Source organism: Callorhinus ursinus, unplaced genomic scaffold, assembly GCF_003265705.2.
Source record: "Callorhinus ursinus isolate GAN/ISIS: 27379988/994484 unplaced genomic scaffold, GSC_fseal_2.0 scaffold6, whole genome shotgun sequence".
Taxonomy (NCBI): domain Eukaryota; kingdom Metazoa; phylum Chordata; class Mammalia; order Carnivora; family Otariidae; genus Callorhinus; species Callorhinus ursinus.
This window is the reverse complement of record NW_027397068.1, coordinates 63,744,055-63,766,127: the sequence shown is the minus strand read 5'-3', so window position 1 is coordinate 63,766,127 and position 22,073 is coordinate 63,744,055. Positions and strand designations below refer to the sequence as shown.

At 41.4% G+C, this 22,073-nt stretch overlaps 1 pseudogene; it reads right to left on the bottom strand.

The window, feature by feature from the left end:
* Positions 1-3,256: 3,256 nt before the first annotated feature.
* LOC112819481 (U4 spliceosomal RNA) lies at positions 3,257-3,368 on the bottom strand (annotated as a pseudogene).
* Between the last annotated feature and the right edge of the window lie 18,705 nt (positions 3,369-22,073).

Genomic DNA, 22,073 nt, shown 5'->3' with positions numbered 1-22,073 from the left:
GGATCTTGGGATATATAAGAAAGCAAAACACACAAGTATTCCTGCCCATATGGAGTTCACATTCTAGTGGAGAGGAGTACAGCAGAAACACAATTAAAAGTTAGTAAATGGGGGTGCCTGGGTGGCTCAATTAGTTGAGTGTTTGGCTCGTCATTTTGGCTCAGGTCATGATTTCAGGGGTGTGGGATTGAGCCCCGCATTGGGCTCTGCGCTCAGTGAAGAGTCTGCCTGAAGATTCTTTCCCTCTGCCCCTCTCTCCACTCTCTCTCTCAAATAAATAAATAAATCTTTAAAAGCATTAGTAAACATATTGGATAGTGCCAGTGGCTATACAGGAAAATAAAGTCAGGAGGGAGGAGAGAGCAGATGAGAGGGAAGCATAGAGAAGGTGGCTAGGTAAGTGTGCCTGCAAAGGCGATGTTTGAACAACGACCTGCAGCAGGTGATGGCTGAGCCATGGGCAAACCTGCATGTGTAAAAAGCAGCAAAGTGTGCTTGATTTTAATAAAATGGAATGAAACCCCCCAAAAGAAGAACATGCTTTAAATTTGATTCTCATTCTGGAACCAGAAAGCAGCCCCGTGGCCTGAAGTGGGTCGGGTGAGGAGGTGAGGGGTGGAACACGAAGTCAGATGCTGTAGGACTGTGCTTCTCCATCCATACTGGCTGCTCAAAAACTCCCAGATTTGCAGCACGGATATGAATCAGGATTTGAAGGACTCAAGCTTAAGCCCCAACCCAGAGACTCTGGTTTTCTAAGGCTGCCCAGGTGATCCACTGAAGACCATGGTGAGAACTTTGGCTTTTTTTTTTTTTTTTTTAACTTTTCCCAGTCTTATTGAGATATAATTGACATGTACTATCTCATAGGTTTAAGATGTGCAACCTCATGATTTGACACATATACATATTGTGAGATGATAACAGAACGTTTACTTAACATCCATTACCTCATATAGTTACACATTATTTTCTTGTGATGAGAACGTTTAAGATCTACCGTCTTAGCAACTTTGAAATCTACAATACAGTATTGTTAGCTATCCTTACTGTGCCGTAAATTACATCCCCAGATCTTACCTTAAAACCGGAAGTTTGTACTTTGTGACCACCTTCACCCATTGCCCTTACCCCCCACCCCCACCTCTGGCCATACCAATCTGTTCTGTTCCTATGAGTTCGGTTTTTTAAAGTTCCATGTGCAAGTGATACCATACACTATTTGTCTTTCTCTGACTTATTTCACCTCGAATAATGCTCTCAAGGTCCATTCATGCTGTCACAAATGGCGGGGTTTCCTTCTTTCTTGCGGCTGAATAATATTTCTCTGTATCACACACACTGTATTTTCTTTATCCATTCATCCCCGGAAGGACACTTGTTTCCATCTTTGGCTTTTATTTAGAGTGAGATGGCATGACCTATCTTCTAAAAAGAATCATTTTGGTTCCTGTGTTGAGGTGTAAGGACAGAGGCAGGGAAACAATTGACTTAAGAAAAGCAGTCTTACAAAGAACTGTGGTGAGTTCAAGATACTCTATCAACACATTATTAAATAATAAAAAACCAAAAGGGTTTAGAATTGTAGTAACTCTATATACAGTTGGAGAGTGGCCTCCAGTAAGATCCAGAGTATTACTACTAACTCCTGGGTAATTCATTAGATAGAATTTTCACTCTACAGACGAGAATAACCCCTAATAAAATGTTGGTTTGCGTACAAAATAAAAAAAAAAAGAGGGTATGTAAGTATATTAAAATACAGGTTTTAGACCCTTTCCCCCTTTCTTACCTTATGGAAGGAAAGATTCTTTGTTCCTTCCAGACTTCATATGGTTAATAGGAATACTAGGTGGAAATGCAGAAAAAGTTAAGAAAAGGAGGTGGATCGCTTTGAGATAGGCTAGGGTTATCCCTGGGAGGTGGGGGAAGCTATTCCTCTGTAAAGAGATTCTGGGAACTGTATGACAAGTCTCCAGGCACAATTGAGAAATATTTGAGAGTTGTCTTTAGTGTCTACTGGCTTTCTCTTCCAGGGGTCTTGTGCTCTTGGTTTACCCACTACGGTTGTGTGGGTGATAACTCACATTAACTGTGAGCCTATCTTGCACCTACTTGAAGAGCTCAATGAGCATTGTACCATTTAATTTCACAATGATCCCAGGAGAATGTGGCCTCTTATAAACAACAAGACTCATGGCGGTAACATAATCTGTCCAAATCAGAGATAGAAAAGTCAGAGACAAGTCAAACTAGACTTGCCTGATTCCAAAGGTCATGCTCTTTATCTCTGTGCGACAGTGTCTCTGAGCAGTGCCTCAGATTCCAGAACAGTGCCCTCCTCCTCCCTTTAGTCACCTTCCACTCAGATTGTGATCTTGGATGCTCCTGGCTCTGTGGGGGCAGTGGGTGTGGGGAAGTGGCTATCTAAATGGGGTAGCAGCCATAATTCAGCAACCTCTTTCAGGATTGTTTGTGTCTAAAAAGAGAATGCTCAGAGAGGTAGCTTTTTAGATGTGAACAGTTTGGGGTACCTCTCTAGCAGTACAGCAGCTGTTGGGGAAAAATTGTCTTCTACCCTTTAAGGTTCTTTTGGCTGGTCTAAGAATTAAATTGACATGAGACAGATTAATGGGAGGAAATACAACTTAATTACATACATACGGGGAATCCACATAAATATGAGAGATTCCAAAGACAATTAGGCAAAATGAGACATTATGTATCATTCTGGACTAAGGAGAAGGGGATGGGGGTTTAGGGCTTCAAATGGAAGGAAGGTAATTCACAGAAAGAGTAGAAAGAGTAAATGTTTGGTAAACAAATCTTTCCAGGGAGGAATTTTAACAGACAGACTTTGCTAAGTTCCTCCTTGTCTACCACTCCTACTTCGTATCATAATGTAGTTATCTATGGTGATAACTCTCTTCCGGGAGTAGGTCGTCTGTCTAAATTCTTTAAGGCAGTTAGGGAGAAGGTCAAAGTTTCTTCTTGAGCCTTCTGTTTCTTGAAAATAGTCAGCCTAAAGTAATCTACATGCCTGAGACACGTTTTAGAGTGTCGTATTTTGCTCCCCCATATAGCTAGTGGATAAGGTATTTTGGAGTGGGTTAAGGGGAACTTCCTAAATCAAGCTCTTCAGCCAACTGTCTACCCTGACTATGAGTAAGGACAGATGTATATATGCTTTGGGGTGTGTGTGTGTGTGTGTGTGTGTGTATGTGTGTGTGTAAAGGGATCATTCTGTGGCAGATGCAGATTAATCTAGAATGAAAATTGGACCTAATTTTCTGGGAAAAGTTTTCAATTAGCAATAATCGCGCCTCGGATAAACCTCATTGGCTACGATACTGCCACTGCGCAAAGCTGGACCTAATTTTCTGTTCCATGGTTCCTCCTCTTAGTCCTAGTGAGATTAGCATTCTCAGAACTAACTTAAAAAATACTTGTTGAGCATTTACTATGTACTCAGTGATAGGCATTGGGATATAAAAACTGAACTCAAGAAACAGTCTGGTGGGGGAACTAGAGCTAGAACATTATAAAACATTGTTGTGGAAGACTGATGGATATATTCCCAAAAAACTGTGGAACAGAATTACGGAAAAGAGGCATCCAACCAAGCTTGGGGGAAGCCAGAGAAGGGTTCCTGCTGGTGAAAGTAACCCGTTGCTCATTCTTAAAGAGTGGATACAAGTCAGAGCGGGGGACGTGGGTTTGTGGGAAGATAAAGCATTTTGGTATTGTTTCAGCATGAAGCTAGTGGGGATTCAGCAAGGGGTAAAAAGACTTCACAGGAGAGGTATGAATTTCTTAAACACTGTTTAGGAGCATTGCCTTTCTGCTGTAGACCATAAGAGGCTATTAAATGCTCTAAGATGGGCAATGACATAGGTCAATTTGCATTTTAGGTGTATGATCTGGCAAATGAGGGTTAAGTTTGAGGAAACCAAATGAGAGAGACAGAAGTTGCAGTTAATCATTGGTAGATCCCAGTGACCACACACCTACAAGATTGCCATTATTTGTGTTCTGAAATCTGGAACTCTTTGCCCCATTAATTTTAAGGATTTTTGTTATACTTTAAACATGTTTTTAAAAATCAAAGATACCACACAGTTATTAGCCATCCCCCTGCTGTCCCTTAGTCAACTCTAGTCCTCTTGTACAAAATCCAGCACTTGTCTTCTAGTTATTTCTCCTTGTGGTTACTTTTATACCACGAAATGATGTTCTTCTGCCCCTATGTTGTGATTTATCAACTGCAGATATTATCAGTAAACTTCTTGTCATATTACACAAAGATATAACATGTTGTCTCCCCTCCTCTCAGTTCACATTATACATGTATCATGTTTTTCGTTCCTCTATTGGTTACCGATCCATTTACAAAGGTCATGACCTGAAATCCGTGGCTTCTACTACCTACACCCACTTAGCATCAGCCAAGTGGAGCAAACAGAGCCCAGTGGGAGAAGAGTGGGCTGCAGGTAAAACAACCCAGCCAGGAGGCTTCCCACAATACAGCCACTCAAGACTGTTCATTGGAGAAATGTTTAATTTATCAACATGTTTAATTTATTAAGAGCTGGATGACTCTTTCTATGTGGCCACTTGTCAGACTTTTGTTTATTAAGGTAGAAAATAAAATCTTCACATAACTTTTTCTTTCTCTTTGGCCTCTCCACCCCCAAGATCCCCTAAGTAGTCCCAGTCAGTGGTAACTTACTATGAACCAGCAGTCAAGAATGCTTTTTCTGTGATGTATTATGGCCTTATGTGGGTGGGAAGAGATTTTTTTTTAATGCAGGCAATAATTTTTTTTTTTGTCTGTGCATGGCAAAAGCCGCTTCCTCTAAGAGCAGTGGCAACCAGAACTCCTTCGGTGTGTGACTAATTCACGTGACTCAGACACAGTCTTGGGCTTTGTTGTGGAAAGAGAGTCAGTTCCTGCTGAACTTGTATCTGTTTTGATTGTTGTCCTAAAATTTGATCTGAAATGCTGTAACATTTTAAAATCACACATTTAATAATGACAATTTTTTTGTGCCCATTTCCTTAATTTCTAACTTAATTCGTTGCAGTCAGAGAATAGACCGGTACGACTTGAGCCTTTTAAATTTTTTTGAGATTTGCTTAGTGGCTCAGATTATAATCTAATTTGGTAGATGTTCCATATGCGCCTCAAAAGAATATCTATTTTGTTGTTGTTAGAGGGACTGTGCTATAAATGTCAATTAGGTCAAGTTAGTGGATAGTTTTGTTTGAGTGTTCTGTATTCTTACTGATTTTCTATTTGTTATATCACTTATTGAGAGGGGTTATTGAATTCTTCAAATATAATTATGAATTTGTCTATTTCTCCTTGCAGTTCTGTCAGTTTTTGCTTCATATATTTTGAAGTTTTGTTATAAGCCATATAAACAGGATTAATTATGTTCTCCTGATGAATTGACACCTTTATCATTATTAAATGACTTTTTAAAAAGTCTCCGGTAGGGGCGCGTGGGTGGCCCAGTTGGTTAAGCGTCTGCCTTTGGCTCAGGTTATGATCCCAGGGTCCTGGGATCGAGCCCCACATCGGGCTCCCTGCTCAGCAGGAAGTCTGCTTCTCCCTCTCCCACTCCCCCTATTTGTGTTCCGTCTCTCGCTGTGCCTTTCTCTCTCTATCAATTAAATAAATAAATAAAATCTTAAAAAAAAAGTCTCTGGTAAAATTCTTTAGCGGTGGAATCCCTTAAGTCACTTATTCCATAAGACCTTTGGATGACTGAAGGCAAGACCACCCACCCATAGCAATTCAAGTGCACTGCTCTTTATGCCAGATAGAAAATGGTTGGTTTGGGGTCCTGTGTGCAAGATTCCACCACACTTTTGAGTTTTAGACTGAGGTCCTTTTTACATTCTGAACAATGGTAATGGCCAAGGGAAACATTATACTTTTAAGACATGAAACTAGTTTGTTAAAGGAGATAGAACTTACTGAAGTTCAAGCATAACATTTTATTTTCTCCAATCACTGACTTTGACTCCCCTCGGCACATTCTTCTTGTTCTACGAGGTGGCAGGTTTTCAAGAGCTGCGGTACTTGGTCTACTTGCTTTCTAGTCATCTCCTATTTATTGAACTTTGTCCACTGTCAATTCTAATCACAGGTCTCATTCAAAACCTTCCCTCTCCCCCATCACCGGTCAGACTTCTGGCTTACAAGACCTTCAGCAAGGAAGCTGTGTGGTTTGCCTTTCTGTTCCCTTTCCGCATTTCATTTTGAGGGATTAGGGACAAAGGGGGAGGGTGGGAGCACAACTACCATCTCCTCGTGTCAATTGTTGTTACCCTTTCTGCTAAGATGGGCGGACTGTGGATGCTGTCTTTGTGCCAGGTGCCCAGAGGCTGATTCTCTCATGGAATATATAAATCAGTTCCTGGGAGACCACTCGGGGCTTCCCCACCACACAATTCCCTTTTTGAAGGTCTGGCCTTGACCCGACCTCTCCTGGCCTCCCTCAGTACCTGCTCCTGGCAGTCCGCCCTCGCTGGTGGAGCTCACCCACCAGGTAGACAGATCTTCAGAGTGTGGCTCTGCAGGGCAGAGTCCTCTCAGCACCTTCTGCAAATGCCACTCACCCACAGGACACTCAAGTGTCCATTTTGTGCCAAGAGAAGACATTCATGCTGCTCACTGCCCCCCCCTTCTCTAAGACCTACCATTCCCCTCCATTTTCCTTCCCCTGCTCAGGGATGTGGAAAGAAAATCATCAATGTCACCCCCTTAAGATGCCATTCTTGACTTTTTAAGGTACCTCTAATCCAGACTTTTTGAACCTTGGCACTATTGACATTTTGGCCTGGATAATTCTTTGTTGTGAGGGACTGTCTGTTCTGTGCATTATAGGATGGTTAGCAGCATCCCTGGCCTGTATCCACTAGATGACAGTTGTGACAATTAAAAAAAAAGAGTCCCCAGATATTGTCATATGTCTCCTGGTGATAGGGTGGCCAACTTTCCAACATGAAAGTCCCATGTCCTGGTATAATACACAGAATACTGTCCCTCTAAAGCAGTCCACATGCAAATCCCCCAAACCTGTGAATGGATTACCTTCCATGGCAAAAGGGTCTTTGCAGATGTTGACTAGTTAAGTATCTTGAAATGGGAAGATTATCCTGGGTGATTTAGATGAGGCCATGGTAATCACAAGGGTCCTTATATGAGGGTGACAGGAATTCCAGACTCAGAGATGTGACAACAAGAGCTGGGATCAGAGTGATGCAGTTGCTGGCTTTGAAGAAGGAAGGGGCTGGGAGCCAAGTAATGCAGTCAGCAGCTAGTAGCTGGGCAAGGCAAGAAAGAGAGTCTCCCCAAGAGCCTCCAGAAGGAACACAATCCTGTCAACCTCTTGACTTTATTCTAGGGAGACTTCCGACCTCCAGAACGGTAAGATAATCAGTTTGCATCATTTAAGCCACTACATTTATGCTTCTTTGGTATAGCAGCAATAGGAAACTCAAATGCCTGAAAACTCCTCTGTCCCAGCCCAAACCAGGATTGTTGGCCCTCCTATATGGGGGACAAAATTACCTGCGCATGAGACATACTGCTCTGTTTTAGGAGTGGTTTTTCTTGAGTCTTGCTCACTTAGCTTTGAGAAAGGACGTCTCCTTTTTCTTTCTCATAAGATGAGGAAGGAATTATCTCTTACCACAGAATATTACATTCCCCACAGGGCACTTGCTCAACAATTTCCTCTAACCTCTCTACTAATTCAGTCTTTGGGAGGTGGGGGGTGGGGCCGGAGGTGTGTGGTGCTGGTTTTGTGGGAGTATCTGACACAATTGATGCTTGGCTTTTTGTCCCCAGCTTTTACCAATCATTTTGCTAATTCCAAGGCAAAAGAAAAATCCCATTCAACTTTCTATTAGCCTCAAAAGTTGCTTTGGGCAAAGCCTTTTGTAGCTTAAAAGCAGCTTCTTTCTGGTTGTCTATGAGTGTGAGTAAGAAGATCTGATTTCAGGTACAACAGCTCCATTTCCTACTTCTGGTGGGCTACTAGTTTTCTCCCAATATATGCTCTTCCATAGTAATATAGTTTTAAGGAAAGCACTTGACTGCTTGGCTAATACGTATACTTTCAAGACTTCCTAGCAGCTAGTTGTGGATAAGGACTAAGATCTGGCCAAAAGGATGTTAGTAACTTCTGGGTCATGTCTTAAAAAGGAAGTAGCTTGCCCTCTACTTCCTCTTTTCCCTAGGGTAGGAATGCAGATAAAATGATGGTGAATTAGCTTCAACCAAACATGTGAGGACAATATGCCTGTGGATAAAGGAGCCACAAGATAGAAAAAAATTGGGTACCTGGATGACCCCATGGAGTAGGGCTACTACCTATCCTTAATTAAGTAAATTGTGTATGTACAAGCTCATCAACAAAATTATTCACATTCTTGTCCATTTCTGTGTTCTACATAGTAGGGATTCCTTTTTTTTTTTTTAAAGATTTGTTTATTTATTTATTTATTTATTTATTTATTTATTTATTTGACAGAGAGAGAGACAGCGAGAGAGGGAACACAAGCAGGGGGAGCGGGAGAGGGAGAAGCAGGCTTCCCGCAGAGCAGGGAGCCTGATGCGGGGCTCAATCCCAGGACCCTGAGATCATGACCTGAGCCGAAGGCAGACGCTTGATGACTGAGCCACCCAGGCGCCCCTACACAGTAGGGATTCCAAAACACTGTCATATTGATGATGTTCCTGACAATATTTTCAATTGTCCAAGTCTAAATGAAAAAATAAGAATAATGTAGTGGCTAAGAAATTGAAAAGAAAAGCCACAGACTGGGAGATGATATTTGCATATATCTGATAAAGGACTTGTTTCCATAATATATAAAGAACTCTCAAGACTCAATAATAGGAAAACCAAATAGGCCAATTAAAAAATGGGCAAAAAAATTAAACTGACATTTCATTAAACAAGATATATGGATGGCAAATGAGCACATAAAAAGAGGTTTAACATCATTAATCATTAAGGAAATGCAAATCAAAAGCTGCAAATATCATCAAACATTAGAATAGTTAAAACAAAAATCAACATTGTCAAGCATAGGCTAGGATAAGAGCATTGAAACTCTCATCTATTCCTGGTGTGAATCAAAACGGGATGGCCACTTTGGAAAACACTTTGGCAGTTTCTTCTAAAGTTAAATTCACACTTAAATGACCTAGCAGTTCCTATCCTAGGCACTTAACCAAGTGAAATGAAAACCTATGTTCACACAAAAATCTGTATTTGAATAGTTATAGTGGCTTTATTCATTATCACCCTAAATTGGAAACAAACTAGTGTGTTAGTGTTGGAGAAGCTTCAGTCTATATTTGAAGTTCTCCTTAATTCTTTTTTGGGTGAGAAGGGGCAGGGTGAGAGGGAGAGAGAATCTTAAGCAGGCTCCACATGCAGCACGGAGCCTGATGTGCAGGGTTTGATCCAAACTAGAAACAAATCAAATGTCTCTCAACTGGCTAACAGGTAAACAGAATGTGATACATTCATGTAATGGAATACTACCAGCAATAAAAGGAATGAACTACTGATACATGCAACAACATGGCTAAATCTCAAATACATTAAACTAAGTGGAAGAAGTCAGACCCCATAGTCTACCCCCTGTGTGATTTCACTTATATGATAATTTTGCAAAGGCCAAACTGCAATGACAGAAAACAGATCAGTAGTTGCCAGAGGCTGGTGGTGGCGGTGGGGTGAATTGCAAAGGAACACAAAGGAATTTTTTAGGGTAATGCAATTATTCTATTCAACTGCTTTATTGTGGTGGGGTTATACAACTCTATCCATTTGTCAAAACTTGAGGCACTGTACACTAAAAAGGGTGAAATTTACTATATGTAAACTATAATGAAAAATGGAAAAAAGAATAATGCAGTGCATTTTTAATCAAACTAGTTAAAGATGTTATATATTATACATGCATTATAATTTGTAGCACTGTGTTGATGATAGGAAGTATAACAGTTCTTATTTTTTATTTGGCAGAATAAAAAGTTGGCAACTTTATACTGGAATCCCAGATTTTTGTGGACATCTTCCTGATGTATGTAATCTCAGCCTAGGATTCACTGTCTTAGAAGTCCAAACTCTGTAGATTGAATCAGGGATCATTGGTGCAAGAAAATAATACCACTGAAATCATATTGAGAAAGGTATTTACTAGGGAGATATAGAGGACTCTTGTGGAACCCAAATGCAGGAGCTCTTCCTGGTGTGTGGAAACAAGAAAGCCGTGGGCAGCTTTCTCCCTCCCCAACCCCTCATTTTTTTCTCTCCTTGGTTATAAATTCTCTCCTCTGCTGCTCTCTCCATCATGCTCCTCTGCCCTGGCTGCACCCCAGGTTCTTCTGCTTGTTCATGGCCCAATAGGGCAGCTACCCCAAGTTCTAAGTGATCCCTGACTCAGTCCCGGTTCACAAGAGACAGAACCAGCGCAGCTAATCATGGGTTAACTCTTCACTTCAGGCAAGGCAGCTGTGGCTGGAGAGAGTTGGATTATGAAGAACTGAGACACTGGGGCTGTGGGAGGCAATGACTGGTACCTTTACTACAAATGAGTTGTGTTCATAGCCTGCTCTTAGTAAATGCCTGGCAAATGAGTAAAGTAAACCAAGGAATGTTTCCAATCTTCTCTCTCTGTGTGAACCAAAACAGGTCCCAAATTGTGAGATTTTGGCCTACTGAAACTCTGATGTTTACAATATACTCAAAGGACATACCATTTTTCATAGCACAAAGACAATGGAAGCGGTTTTTATTTAGGTTTCATGCCTCTGGCTCAATTCTTGACCTATCTTAAATGAAAATAATGTGTTATGTCTTCATAGATCTAGTGAATGCTAACAAATCGAACTTTCCAATGTCCCCGAGTATTCTTATTTATTGCACTAGGAACCCAAGATTCAGAGAGGTTAAAGAAACTGCAAAGGCTACACAGCAAGGGACTCTCAGTGCTTTGATAAGGACTTGGAAGTTTCTAGCTTCCAGACTCATGCTCCGTCTACTAGGTCACTCTCTGAAAAAAAATTTGACATTAAAAAGATTGACTCATTCTGTAACCATGAGAATTGGAAACAACTACTGTACTGTGCTTTTTTTTTTAAGTTTTTATTACACAAGCAATACATGTTCATTATAAAGAAATTAGAAATTGTGGAAAGCCAGGCAGAAGAAATTGCAGACAGATTTATTTTAAATGCAAAAGGGAAGATCTGTTTTTTTTTATTCACTGTAGCAGGTCAGCCTCTCCACATTCAGAACAGCACCAGCAACTTTTTTCAGAGTTGAAGAAGTGAACATTTTCCTCCTCTTCCCACATTACAGCCCCCCTGTTGGCCCTTCAGAGAGGGAGAATCACTCCTTTGCTAGAGGCAGCCAATATGCTTCCGGTCTCAGAGCTTTCCAATGTCTTCATGGAGATAAAGCAAAACCACGGCTGAAGTCCAGAAGAGGCCTGGAGCAAGTACCATGAAAAATGTTCTCTATGTTTGAAAAAACAACAACAACAACAACAACAAAAAACCCCAAAAGCCAGCTCAGTTCAACACATGTATTCAAGATTCATTGTACCATATGCTAGGGAATAATAATAACAGCCTTACCCTATGCCAGATACTTGCCATAACAATACTACGTGGAAGGACAAATCTGTTTTATTTATGAGGACTCTGAGGATTTTGAGAGGTTATGTAACTTGCCTACAGAACCACGGCTAGTGAATTATATGGACAGAATTTGAACCCAGACAGTCAGACTCCAGAGCGTACTACCTTAACCAGTACTATCTGAAAAGACAAAATTCTTGGATTCATTAAACAAGAATTTGGGGTGTGGGAGCAGGAACTTAAAAACCACAAAAAATACAAGGAGAGATTAAGAATCATTCATATTTCTACCACTCAGAGTTAATCATGTACTGTGATTGTTTTTTTAGAATTTTTAGAAAATCATATGCTTACAATAAGATAGTTCCAATAATGCAGAGGTATACTAAGTAGAAAGTAAAAAAGTATCATCCAAATTTCCCACCACATTAGATAAACATCACTGCAGATCTCTTTCTATCTACCTATTCAGAGAGGGGGGGCAGGCACTTTATTTTGTGCCTCTAAACTCATTTTGAAGTCCTGTTCAGTGATAGAGCATCATGGGAGATGTTTTTTCTATCTCTTTTTCCATTCCTATTCTTAAATTCATGTTGGGCCCTCTTAGGGTAGAGTCATCTTCCATCCATCCATCTATTTTTCTATCCATCATCCATATATCTATTCAGTGGTTATTGTGTACCAACCATTGTACTAAGTGCTTGGGATAAAAAGTTTCTGGTAAATGGTTAAGAGAAAGGCTGTTGCAAAAAACAGACACTTGAAAACAATTACAGAAATTTAATAGCAAAATATAAGGTACTCTGTAAACATGGAGATAAAATGGCAGTAACAACAATTTACACCAGTTGAGAAGTTACTATGTCAGGCGCTATTCCAAGCTCATTAAGTATATTAATTCATTTGTGCCTGGGGAGGTCAAGGAAGGCTTCCTGGAGGAAATGACATTTGAGTTGAATCATGAAAAGGTGAAGAGTCACTTAACAGAGATTAAAGTGAAGAAAATGTATCCCAGGCAGATGGAACAACCAGAAAGAGTATGCTCTGAGAACCATGAGTGCTATTTTGGGAGTGTAGGGAGCTTTGTCAGTGGGGAAGTAACAACAGTTGAGGCCAGAAGGGTCAGGTCATGAAGGGGCATCATGAAGAATTTTAAGGAACTGCATGGCATAATTTGATAAGCATATTATAAAGAACCCTCTGGCTATATGTAGATTGTAGAAGAATAAACATGAAGGCAGAAGGACCAGTAAGGAAGACCTGTGAGAATTAGTCCAGCTGAAAATTGATAAGGGCCTGAATGAAAGGTGTGCATCTGGGAGTGAAGAGGAGGAAGGAGAGATGTCCAGGGGTTAGAATGGTCAGCGAATAATTATAATAATGGTAGGGAACATTTATTGAGCACTTAGCAGTGCTCAACAATCTCCACCACAGCCTTATAGGATGGACACTGTCATTAGTTCCATTTTACAAATGAGGAAACTCTCTCTCATTTGTTTTGTTTCTTAAATTGACATAGAAGTGAAATCATGTGGTATTTGTCTTTCTCTGACTGACTTATTTTGCTTAGCATTATACTCTCTAGCTGCATCCGTATCTTTTTTTTTTTTAAAGATTTTATTTATTTATTTGAGAGAGAGAGAGAATGAGAGATAGAGAGCACGAGAGGGAAGAGGGTCAGAGGGAGAAGCAGACTCCCCGCCGAGCAGGGAGTCTGATGTGGGACTCGATCCCGGGACTCCAGGATCATGACCTGAGCCGAAGGCAGTCGCTTAACCAACTGAGCCACCCAGGCGCCCGCTGCATCCGTATCTTTGCAAATGGCAAGATTTTATTCTTTGTTATGGCTGAGTAATATTCCACCATATACACACACCACATCTTTATCCACTCATCAGTCGATGGACAGTTGGGCTGTTTCCATAATTTAGCTATTGTAGATAATGTTGCTATAAACATCAGAGTGTACATATCCCTTTGAAGTGTTTTTGTATTCTTTGGGTAAATATCTAGTAGTGTAATTGCTGGATCATAGGGTAGTTCTATTTTTACCTTTTTGAGGACACTCATACTGTTTTCCACAGAGGCTGCACCAGTTTGCATTCCCACCAACAGTGTAAAAGAGTTCCCCTTTCTCCACATTCTCACCAAGAAACAAGACTCTTAACTATAGAGAACAAACTGGTGGTTACCAGAGGGGAGGTGGGTGGGAGTCGGATGAAACAGGTGATGGGGATTAAGAGTACACTTATGAGGAGCACTGAATAATGTACAGAATTGTTGAATCATTATACTGTACACCTGAAACTAGTATAACACTCTGGTAACTAAACGGAATTTAAATGAAAACTTAAAAAAAATAACTGAGGAAACAGCTGTTAAGTAACTTGTTCAAGGTTATAGAGTTAACAAGTGCTGGGGTCTGGTAGTGAACCCAGGTTTTCTGACTTCTGACCCTGTGTTATGCAAACTCCTAGCATTTTCAACAGCTATATTTGTAGGGGGAAATCAAGACAGAGACTCAAAGAACAACTGGATGTAAGAGGGTGATGTCTCTGATGACTCCCAGATTCCTGTATTGGACAAATCCTGGGAGCAACTGGAACTACTGTAGCATTCTAAAATAAGAACATGAAGGTGTCATAACTAATACATGGAGAACTGCTGCTTAGCAAATCAGATTTACTTTTCTCCTTTTATATATGTGACGGAGAGAATTTCTCAGTGTCACTGTGGTAAAGAATGCTGGTTATCTTCCACATCCATTCTCATCTTCTTTAGTAAATAGAAGACATGATTTTTGGGTGGGCTCATGGTCACCATATCATTTTCCCCAGCTATATGTGGCCACATGATTATATGTAAAAGGAGGCCAGGTGAGAAACTTCTGAGAAGTGCCCTTAAAAGAGGCCAGCACTTGTTGCCTTTATTCTTTCTGGCTGGAATACTGACATGATGGCTGGAGCTGGAGCAGCCATATTGAACCATGACATGGACCTGGGGATGGTAGAACAATAACAGAGAGGGAGCCTGGGTCCTTAACACTATGGAGGGCTACATCAGCCCTGGACTGATGACCTTTTCGTGAGTGAGTGCCTTCTTATTTAAGTCACTACCACTTTGATTTTTCTGGTAGTTTAAAGCCAACTTAGTTTGAATACATTGATTATGATGTACTTCATAGAGCATATTTCATTATAGCCCTTGTTTTCACCTTTTCTTTGGGTGATGATACCAACTAATTTATTCACTCAATATAAATTTGCTGAGTTCTTAGTATTCATCAGAGAATAGTCTAGACATTGATGGCATAGCAGTGAACAAAACAAAATCCCTGTGCTCTTGGAGCTTACTTTCGAGTGGAAGAGAGAGATAATGAGTGAATATCTATATAGACAACATGATGCCAGTTATTAAGCTATTGTTCCAAAAGATCCTTCTGCTTTATGATGCTGGAGCTGAGACTCAGAGAGCCATGCTTCTGCTTCGCCTGCTGGATCCTTGTGGGGTTCTACTGAGAGGGGGCATCAGAGAGAGTCTGGATTGCCGGAAGAGGCAGAAGGGACATAGGCATGTTTCTTGTTCGCTGAACAGTGCCAGCCCCACTGCTTTCCCCTGGAAGCATCAGCACCAGCAGCAGGTGCTTCCTCCCTAGTTGTCTGCATTCCAGCTTTGCAGGAATCCCCTCTTCCCTACTTATGGTAATTTGCGAGGGCTGCCATATCAAAGGACTGGAGACTAGGTGGCAGAAATAATAGAAATTTATTTTCTCACGGTTGTGGAGGCTAGAAGTCCAAGGCTGAGGTGGTGTCAGGGTTGGTTTCTCCTGAGGCTTCTCGGCTTGGCTTGCAGATGGCCTGTTTTCTCTCAGTCTTCATGTGGTCTTCCTTCTGTGCCCATCTGTAGCCGCCGTACCTCAATCTCTTCTTATAAAGACAGTGTCGTATTGGACTAGGGCCTGTTTAACTTTACTTCTTTAAAAGTCTTAGCTACAAATACAGTCACATTCTGAGGTATGGGGAGTTAGGACTTCAACTTACGAATTTTGGCAGGGACCCAACTTAGACAATAATGCTATTCCAACCTTCAAATTTTAATAATTCCAACCTCTTTCCTTTGCTTTCTCAGTCCTAGGGGTGGAAGCCACTTTCTACAATTGTTAAATCCATGAAACCTTATGATCCTTTGTTGCATTTTTGGGTCTTCAGTACCTAGTGCTCAATTCTTTACATTCGATTTTCTCCACTAGAATAACTGGTGTGGGTTCTCCCTCTTACATAGCCCTGACTAGTGCGAGGCAAGACTGTGTGGCAATTATAGAGATAGTAGGGTGCTGTCCCAGGGAATCGGGCTGGCCTCCCACACAGGCCTCCAGGAGGCATTGCCTCCAAGAGTTATCACATTTGTGCACTGGCTCTTAGCTTGTGATGTTCACAAACTCTGGTGAGTGAGCCTCAAGTTGGCCAGGTTCTCGGTGGTGGGTCTTTGCAAAGCAAACTCAGAGGAGATCAAGGTGCAGAGCAAGAACCTGATGACCCTTAGGTTCTTAGTGATACCAAACCTATTAGATGACATAGGTTTGGAATATTCATGCTCTGTAGTTGGCTCTTCTTTCCCTTGAGGAAACCTGCGTAGACATCCAAATGTGACCAAAGGATCCTTGGTGAGCATGAAATGTGAGCAAAGGTAAGGAGTGGGGTGGTCTGAGCAGTGAGGTGACCAGATTATGATGTTCTAATGTATTTGTCTCTGCTAAGGGACAGTCTGCTAGGTGGATGAGAACCCTTGTATTCATCAGTGAGGATGCCCTCTCAAGTGACACAGACACATAGACAATCTGTGGCTCTGTGGACAATGTCTGGCTCCATTTTTCTAGGTTTCACACAGGTCAGTCTGTTTTTTTGTTCACATATCCTTCCTGCATGTGGATGTGGCTACTTCTCTCTCTTATATTCAATTAACACCAGATGATATTTTCCTTTTGTTCTTTTGACTTTTCTTTTAAGGTGACTTTTACTAAAAGTGAATATCACGGAATACATCCCACTTTTAACTGAGGGCATAACTTTATTTTGGTGTGTAAGTGTGGTAACCCATTGTAAGGCCCACGAGTGGGCTTTGGATCCATAGGACTTCTGCTGGGAAAGACATGGCCAGTGTTGTCACCAAGTGGAGTGTCAAGCAGAGCACAGAGAACAGGGACGAGCACGCCTTGCTCAGGGTTGACGTCCTATCGGGCTGGCGGAGAATTTATGTGGGTATTGTGCTAGGAGACTGATGCAGGTCAGTGTTGGGTTGGGGAAATCTTTGAATTCCAGACCAAGGAGTTTGTACCTTATATAGACATTAGGGAACCATCAAAGACTTTTGTTTGGGGATTGGGGGGTTAGCACTGAACCCTGGCCTCCCACCTCCAACTCCCTTGCAATGGAGGTGACAGCCTTCAGGTATAAGCCCTTTCATAAAACTTCACTTTCAGTAAAGATGCTGGGTGGAGCAGTGCTCGAATGGTGAGTGGTTGGGGAGGAGGGGCGCTGAGGAAGCTCAGGGAAGCAGGAGCAAAAACACAAATACAGACCACAGAAGATGGAAGTGAGCTATTGGTTGTTATTTCCATTCCTGTGGATGTGAAATACTATCCCAACTGTGGGAAGCCGAGAAAGGCCACAGCAAAATAAAAGAGAAGCGGTCGCATGAACAGTGATGTTCAGATGTCGGAAAACATCTAAGGTGTAGACTTACGTTATGGAAATATCCTTAACCTCAACCGAATTCCAAGAACATTCGAAAAGAGAACTTTGGCAACGCCGGATTTGCTTTGTAGGGTCTTTGCCATCAGAGACCCACAAAACTGTAAACCTTGGAAACTGCTCTTTTAAGAGAAAGGATTCTGAACCCTTGTCATTTAAAATGTATTTTTCTGGCATCGTTTCAAATGAGTCAACCCCCCTGCCCCTTTTCAGGCTTCAACTCACTAAGTTTGTCTAACACAGATTTAGAAATCATACAGTTCTAAAGATAAGTATATCCCAAATGCCTAAACCACTCTAGCTTGCACGGTGCAAAATGTTTGGTAAAAACAACATAATACAACCAACTGGGCTTTCTGACTCTTCCACTACCATGGAAGTCCACTGGAAACTGTGGGCACCTCGTGGCTTTTTGGCAATGGCTCACACTTTCTCTTTGGTCACTAACTTCTTCTCTGAGGCCAGTGCCACTCACACCTGGAGCACTTGTGTTGGCCTCTGCAGTTTTCGGTTGTGGCTCACCTTGCTGTGTCCTGGGGATGTGACTGCCATTGCAAATGTCCTTCTTCTTACTGTCTCTGCAGGGTCACTGACGTGCATGTCCTTCCTTACTCTCCTGCTCTGTTCCCGGTTCCCTGTGTCTTTAGCAGTGGCTGCGCTGGGTTTGAATAAGAACTCCATCCCCCCTGCCCCCCACACACCAGGGCTACAGTTTTTTATTAGCCCCTGAGGAAGAAGGCCTTGCTCCTTCCATTAGTCACAACTATTAGTCACTAATCATTAGCCATTAACATCAGAACTCTCATTTGACTTAGACTTTGCTTGCGTACAATCCCTCTGTTGGGGACCCTGGCAAGCCCTCCCTGGGGGAATGAGCAGACGTCCTTCCTCGCCAGGCTCACCGAGTTCCTGTACCAAGCCTGGGCAATTTGATCCTGACCTCACTGGGAGGCCAGGGAATTCCCAGGCCTCCAGGCCCTGCCAAAGAGGCTCATGCGTGGCCTTTGTCCTTCTTTGTTCAAGAGGCTCGGACCAGGTGCTATCTGCCTGCTCCACTGGGCCTTCAAGACAACACAACCCCCAGCAGCCTGCCTTCACATTTCTGAATTTCCCTGATGGGCATGCAAAATAGGTATCACCTTCAGCATAAACTGAAAAACATTCACTTGATCCTCCTCTGAAGCTGGCGGGAGGCAGGTTGGGAATATGCCATGGAAAGAAGAACACAACCTTGCCAGATTCTCCAGTTTCCAAAGTCAAGAAGAGAAGGGGTTGGTGCCCCAGAATGGCCCGCCTACCAAACAGCCCGCAGAGATGGCTCCTCAGGAGAGGCGTGTCCACTACGGAATGTTTGGGAGAGCTCGTGGGTATGAATACCACCAGCCTGTCCCATAATAGCCTCTAGAAATTCCTTTTAGGGAAATTGTATGCCCGGGGTTGCAGAAGTGAAGAAGCCTATTAAGTTACTCTGCATTTTCAGGGCAGAGGAGGGACTATTTTTCACCATTTAGGGTAAACTTGGATCATGCCATTCATTTGGAACATTCTGTCTATCTCCATATGATGATATCCTACCAATACTTTGGTTTGGCTAACATGGCACGTCTTCCCTGAACCAGTTCCTGCAGAGCTTACTGCCTACACACAGCTTTCATACTGTAAATTCCTGCAGGGTGGTGACTGGTAAATCTTGGCTCCCACACAGGATCAACATAATGTTTTGTGCATAGTAGGTGGCCAAATTAAACTGAGGTTTTTGTGCCTGGATAGTTATTAGAATTTGTTAAATTTAGGTTAAAAAAAATCTGTTTTGATATAGATAACTACCCATTTATTTCTAATTGAAAACATCTGTTTTTTTTTTCTGTAACAACTATAACATGACTCCTTTTTCCTAATAAGAATATTTTAACAGCTCTGAAAATTAGACATCATTATTAAAACTTCTCAACATTTGTACTTTGTCTAAATCCTGGAGAAAAAAAAATAGATAATTAAAATTTGATCAGTTGAATATTTCTTTCACAAAAGAATATTTAACTCTTAAAAACAGTTGAGAGAATAAACCTTAAATATTTAATTCCGTTTCCCCCACTATTGGATTTAATTTTTACATATGGGATGAATTCGCGGTGGGAGGTACTGATTGAAGATGGATGATGGTTAGTGACGTGCATTTGTTTCTTCCTGCTGTCCTGTTGTTTTCCCTAAATGGCAGGGATTTTTATTCAGCCAAGGAACACAGTCCTCTCAAGTTCCTTCCATTAGCTCCGGAATTTATTTTGCCAGGTGACAACTTGAGCATTTGAAATCTTTACCTAGAAAAACAGACCTTATAATAGTTGACTTTGACGCTTGGCATGTCAATGTGGCCATCATTTGAGTCTAATAATCTTTGTTTATACATGTATTACATTTCTCTGTTAAAGGTTTAGACACCCTTAAACATCCACACCCTTCCACCAGACCTCGTTTAGCTCACGATTTCCTGGTAAATATTCCATTTCTTCAAGGAATAGCGATTTCACTGAGCTTCAACTGATACTCCACATTTAAATTGCCTTTGACTAGCAAAGTTCCCCTGCTGAGAGACAAGAATCCTGCCCTGAAGTGGTGTCCACTCTGAAATTTGGATCCAGAGCGACCGTGCAGGTGCTAAATTGATTCCCCAGGGACTGATAAAGTAGTCTTGAGTTGTACATGCAAGGAAGGGTCCGCTTGCTTCATGCAGTTGATTAGAACGAGAAGTCACTTTACCCTGAAAGCTACTGTGTCTCAGCTGGATGACTGGAACTTAGCTGTTCTCTGGAGGAGACACAATCGCTCATTTCTCTTTTTCCTTTTTTTTTTTTTTTGTAAACAGTTAGACATCCGTGGACTCTTGTACCCCCAGGCATTAGTTAGCTATCATTAAATGTAATTTGGAGCTTTAACAATGCTGTCGATATGCCGTGGTATTTTGTCATCACTTTACTATTGGTTACACTCCCTTTCACTTATAGGGACTTCTCCCCCCTTTCATCTTTGTGGTTGCCAGACTTATAATTTGTTTTTCTGTTTAATAGAAACCTAAGAATCATTGGTATAAAGTATGCTATGAAAAACACATGCTTTTCAAAATAGCTCTTTTCATCTTTAAAAATTAAAATATTGTGTTTTCATTTGCAATAGGACCGTACATGCATATTTTATAGCATCTCCTCTAAACTTTTCAACAAGATAATGAAAACATTTTTGTATGCTTTTATATGCCTCCTCATTTCTCTTTATGTAGAAGAGATGAAGGACAACGTTTGTGCAGCAAAGGAGACGCTGTGAAAAATCTCAAATGCTGGCAAAGATTTTGACTTTCTATGGACAAAAATATGGAAGAACCAAACTGTGGTAACTCTTAAAATGTCTAATTCTTGCCTTGCCTTTCCTCAAACAGACAGACAAAAAAGTTTTTTTTTGGAGAAAATGAAAAATGGAGAAATGGAAAAATCTCCATTGATTTTTTTAATTAGAAAGACAATTTAAATTGAGAACTGTAATTAAACATGACTTAAACTACTTTTCAACCTAATCAAGAGTAAATATAGCTTCTAAAGTTTTAATTTTAAAAATTTCAAAGCACCTTCATTTACCGAACTATTTGGAAATTAGCATTTCATGTGAGAAACAAGGATTTTGTCTTAAATGAGTTTGCAACTCTTAGCCACAGGTCAACAAATGTCTTTCATATGTACACACTTATGTGACTACCATTCCGATGGGGATAGAGCATGTTTGCAGTGCCCTGGAAGGCCCCCTTGAGTCCCTCTTTTTTTTTTTTTAGATTTTATTTATTTATTTATTTGAGAGAGAGAGAGAGAGAAAGAGAGGGAGAGAGTGCGAGCGAGCAGGGGGAGGAGCAGAGGGAAAGGGAGAATCTCAAGCCGACTCCATGCTGAGCGCAGAGTGCAGATCCTGGCTCATTGGGGGGCTTGACCCCACAACCCTGAGATCATGAACTGAGCTGAAACCAAGAGTTGGAAGCTTAGCGGACTGATCCACCCAGACACCCCTCCCTTGAGTCCCTTCTTAGTCAATATCACTCCACCCCCTCAACTCTTCCTTGAATAACCACCACTCTCCGTCAAACATAGTGGGTTAGTTTTGCCTGTTCTTGATCTTCATATGCATTGAAACATACCCTATGTACTCTTTTGTGTCTGGCTTCTTTCTGTCAACATAAGGTCTGTAGGATGATTTGTCTATGTTGTGTGTAGCAGTAGTTCATTCTTATTTTTCTCCAGATTCTTCACAGAATCCAAGCCATGGGCAGTAGTAGAGAATCCCAGGGCTGAAGGGAGAGGCCAGGTTCTGAGTATTGGTTCTGACGCCAGTGAACTCAAAGGGTGACTTTGGGCCACTTGCTTCAGGGCTTATTCCTTATCTGCAATATGCAAAAGTTTACCTAATGGGCCTCTTAGCACCATGGAGAAGTTTTAAAGGCAGCAAATTAGAGACTTCAAGAGAGAGTATATTTTACACCTCAAGGCTTTCCCACCCTTGTATGAATAAGCATCTGTAAGACTGCCTGATTCCTCTGGAGACTTCGGAATGTCTTGCCTTTGGCTAGGGAGGGCAGTGCTAACAGCCAATCCTGACTATTGGTGCAGGTGTTA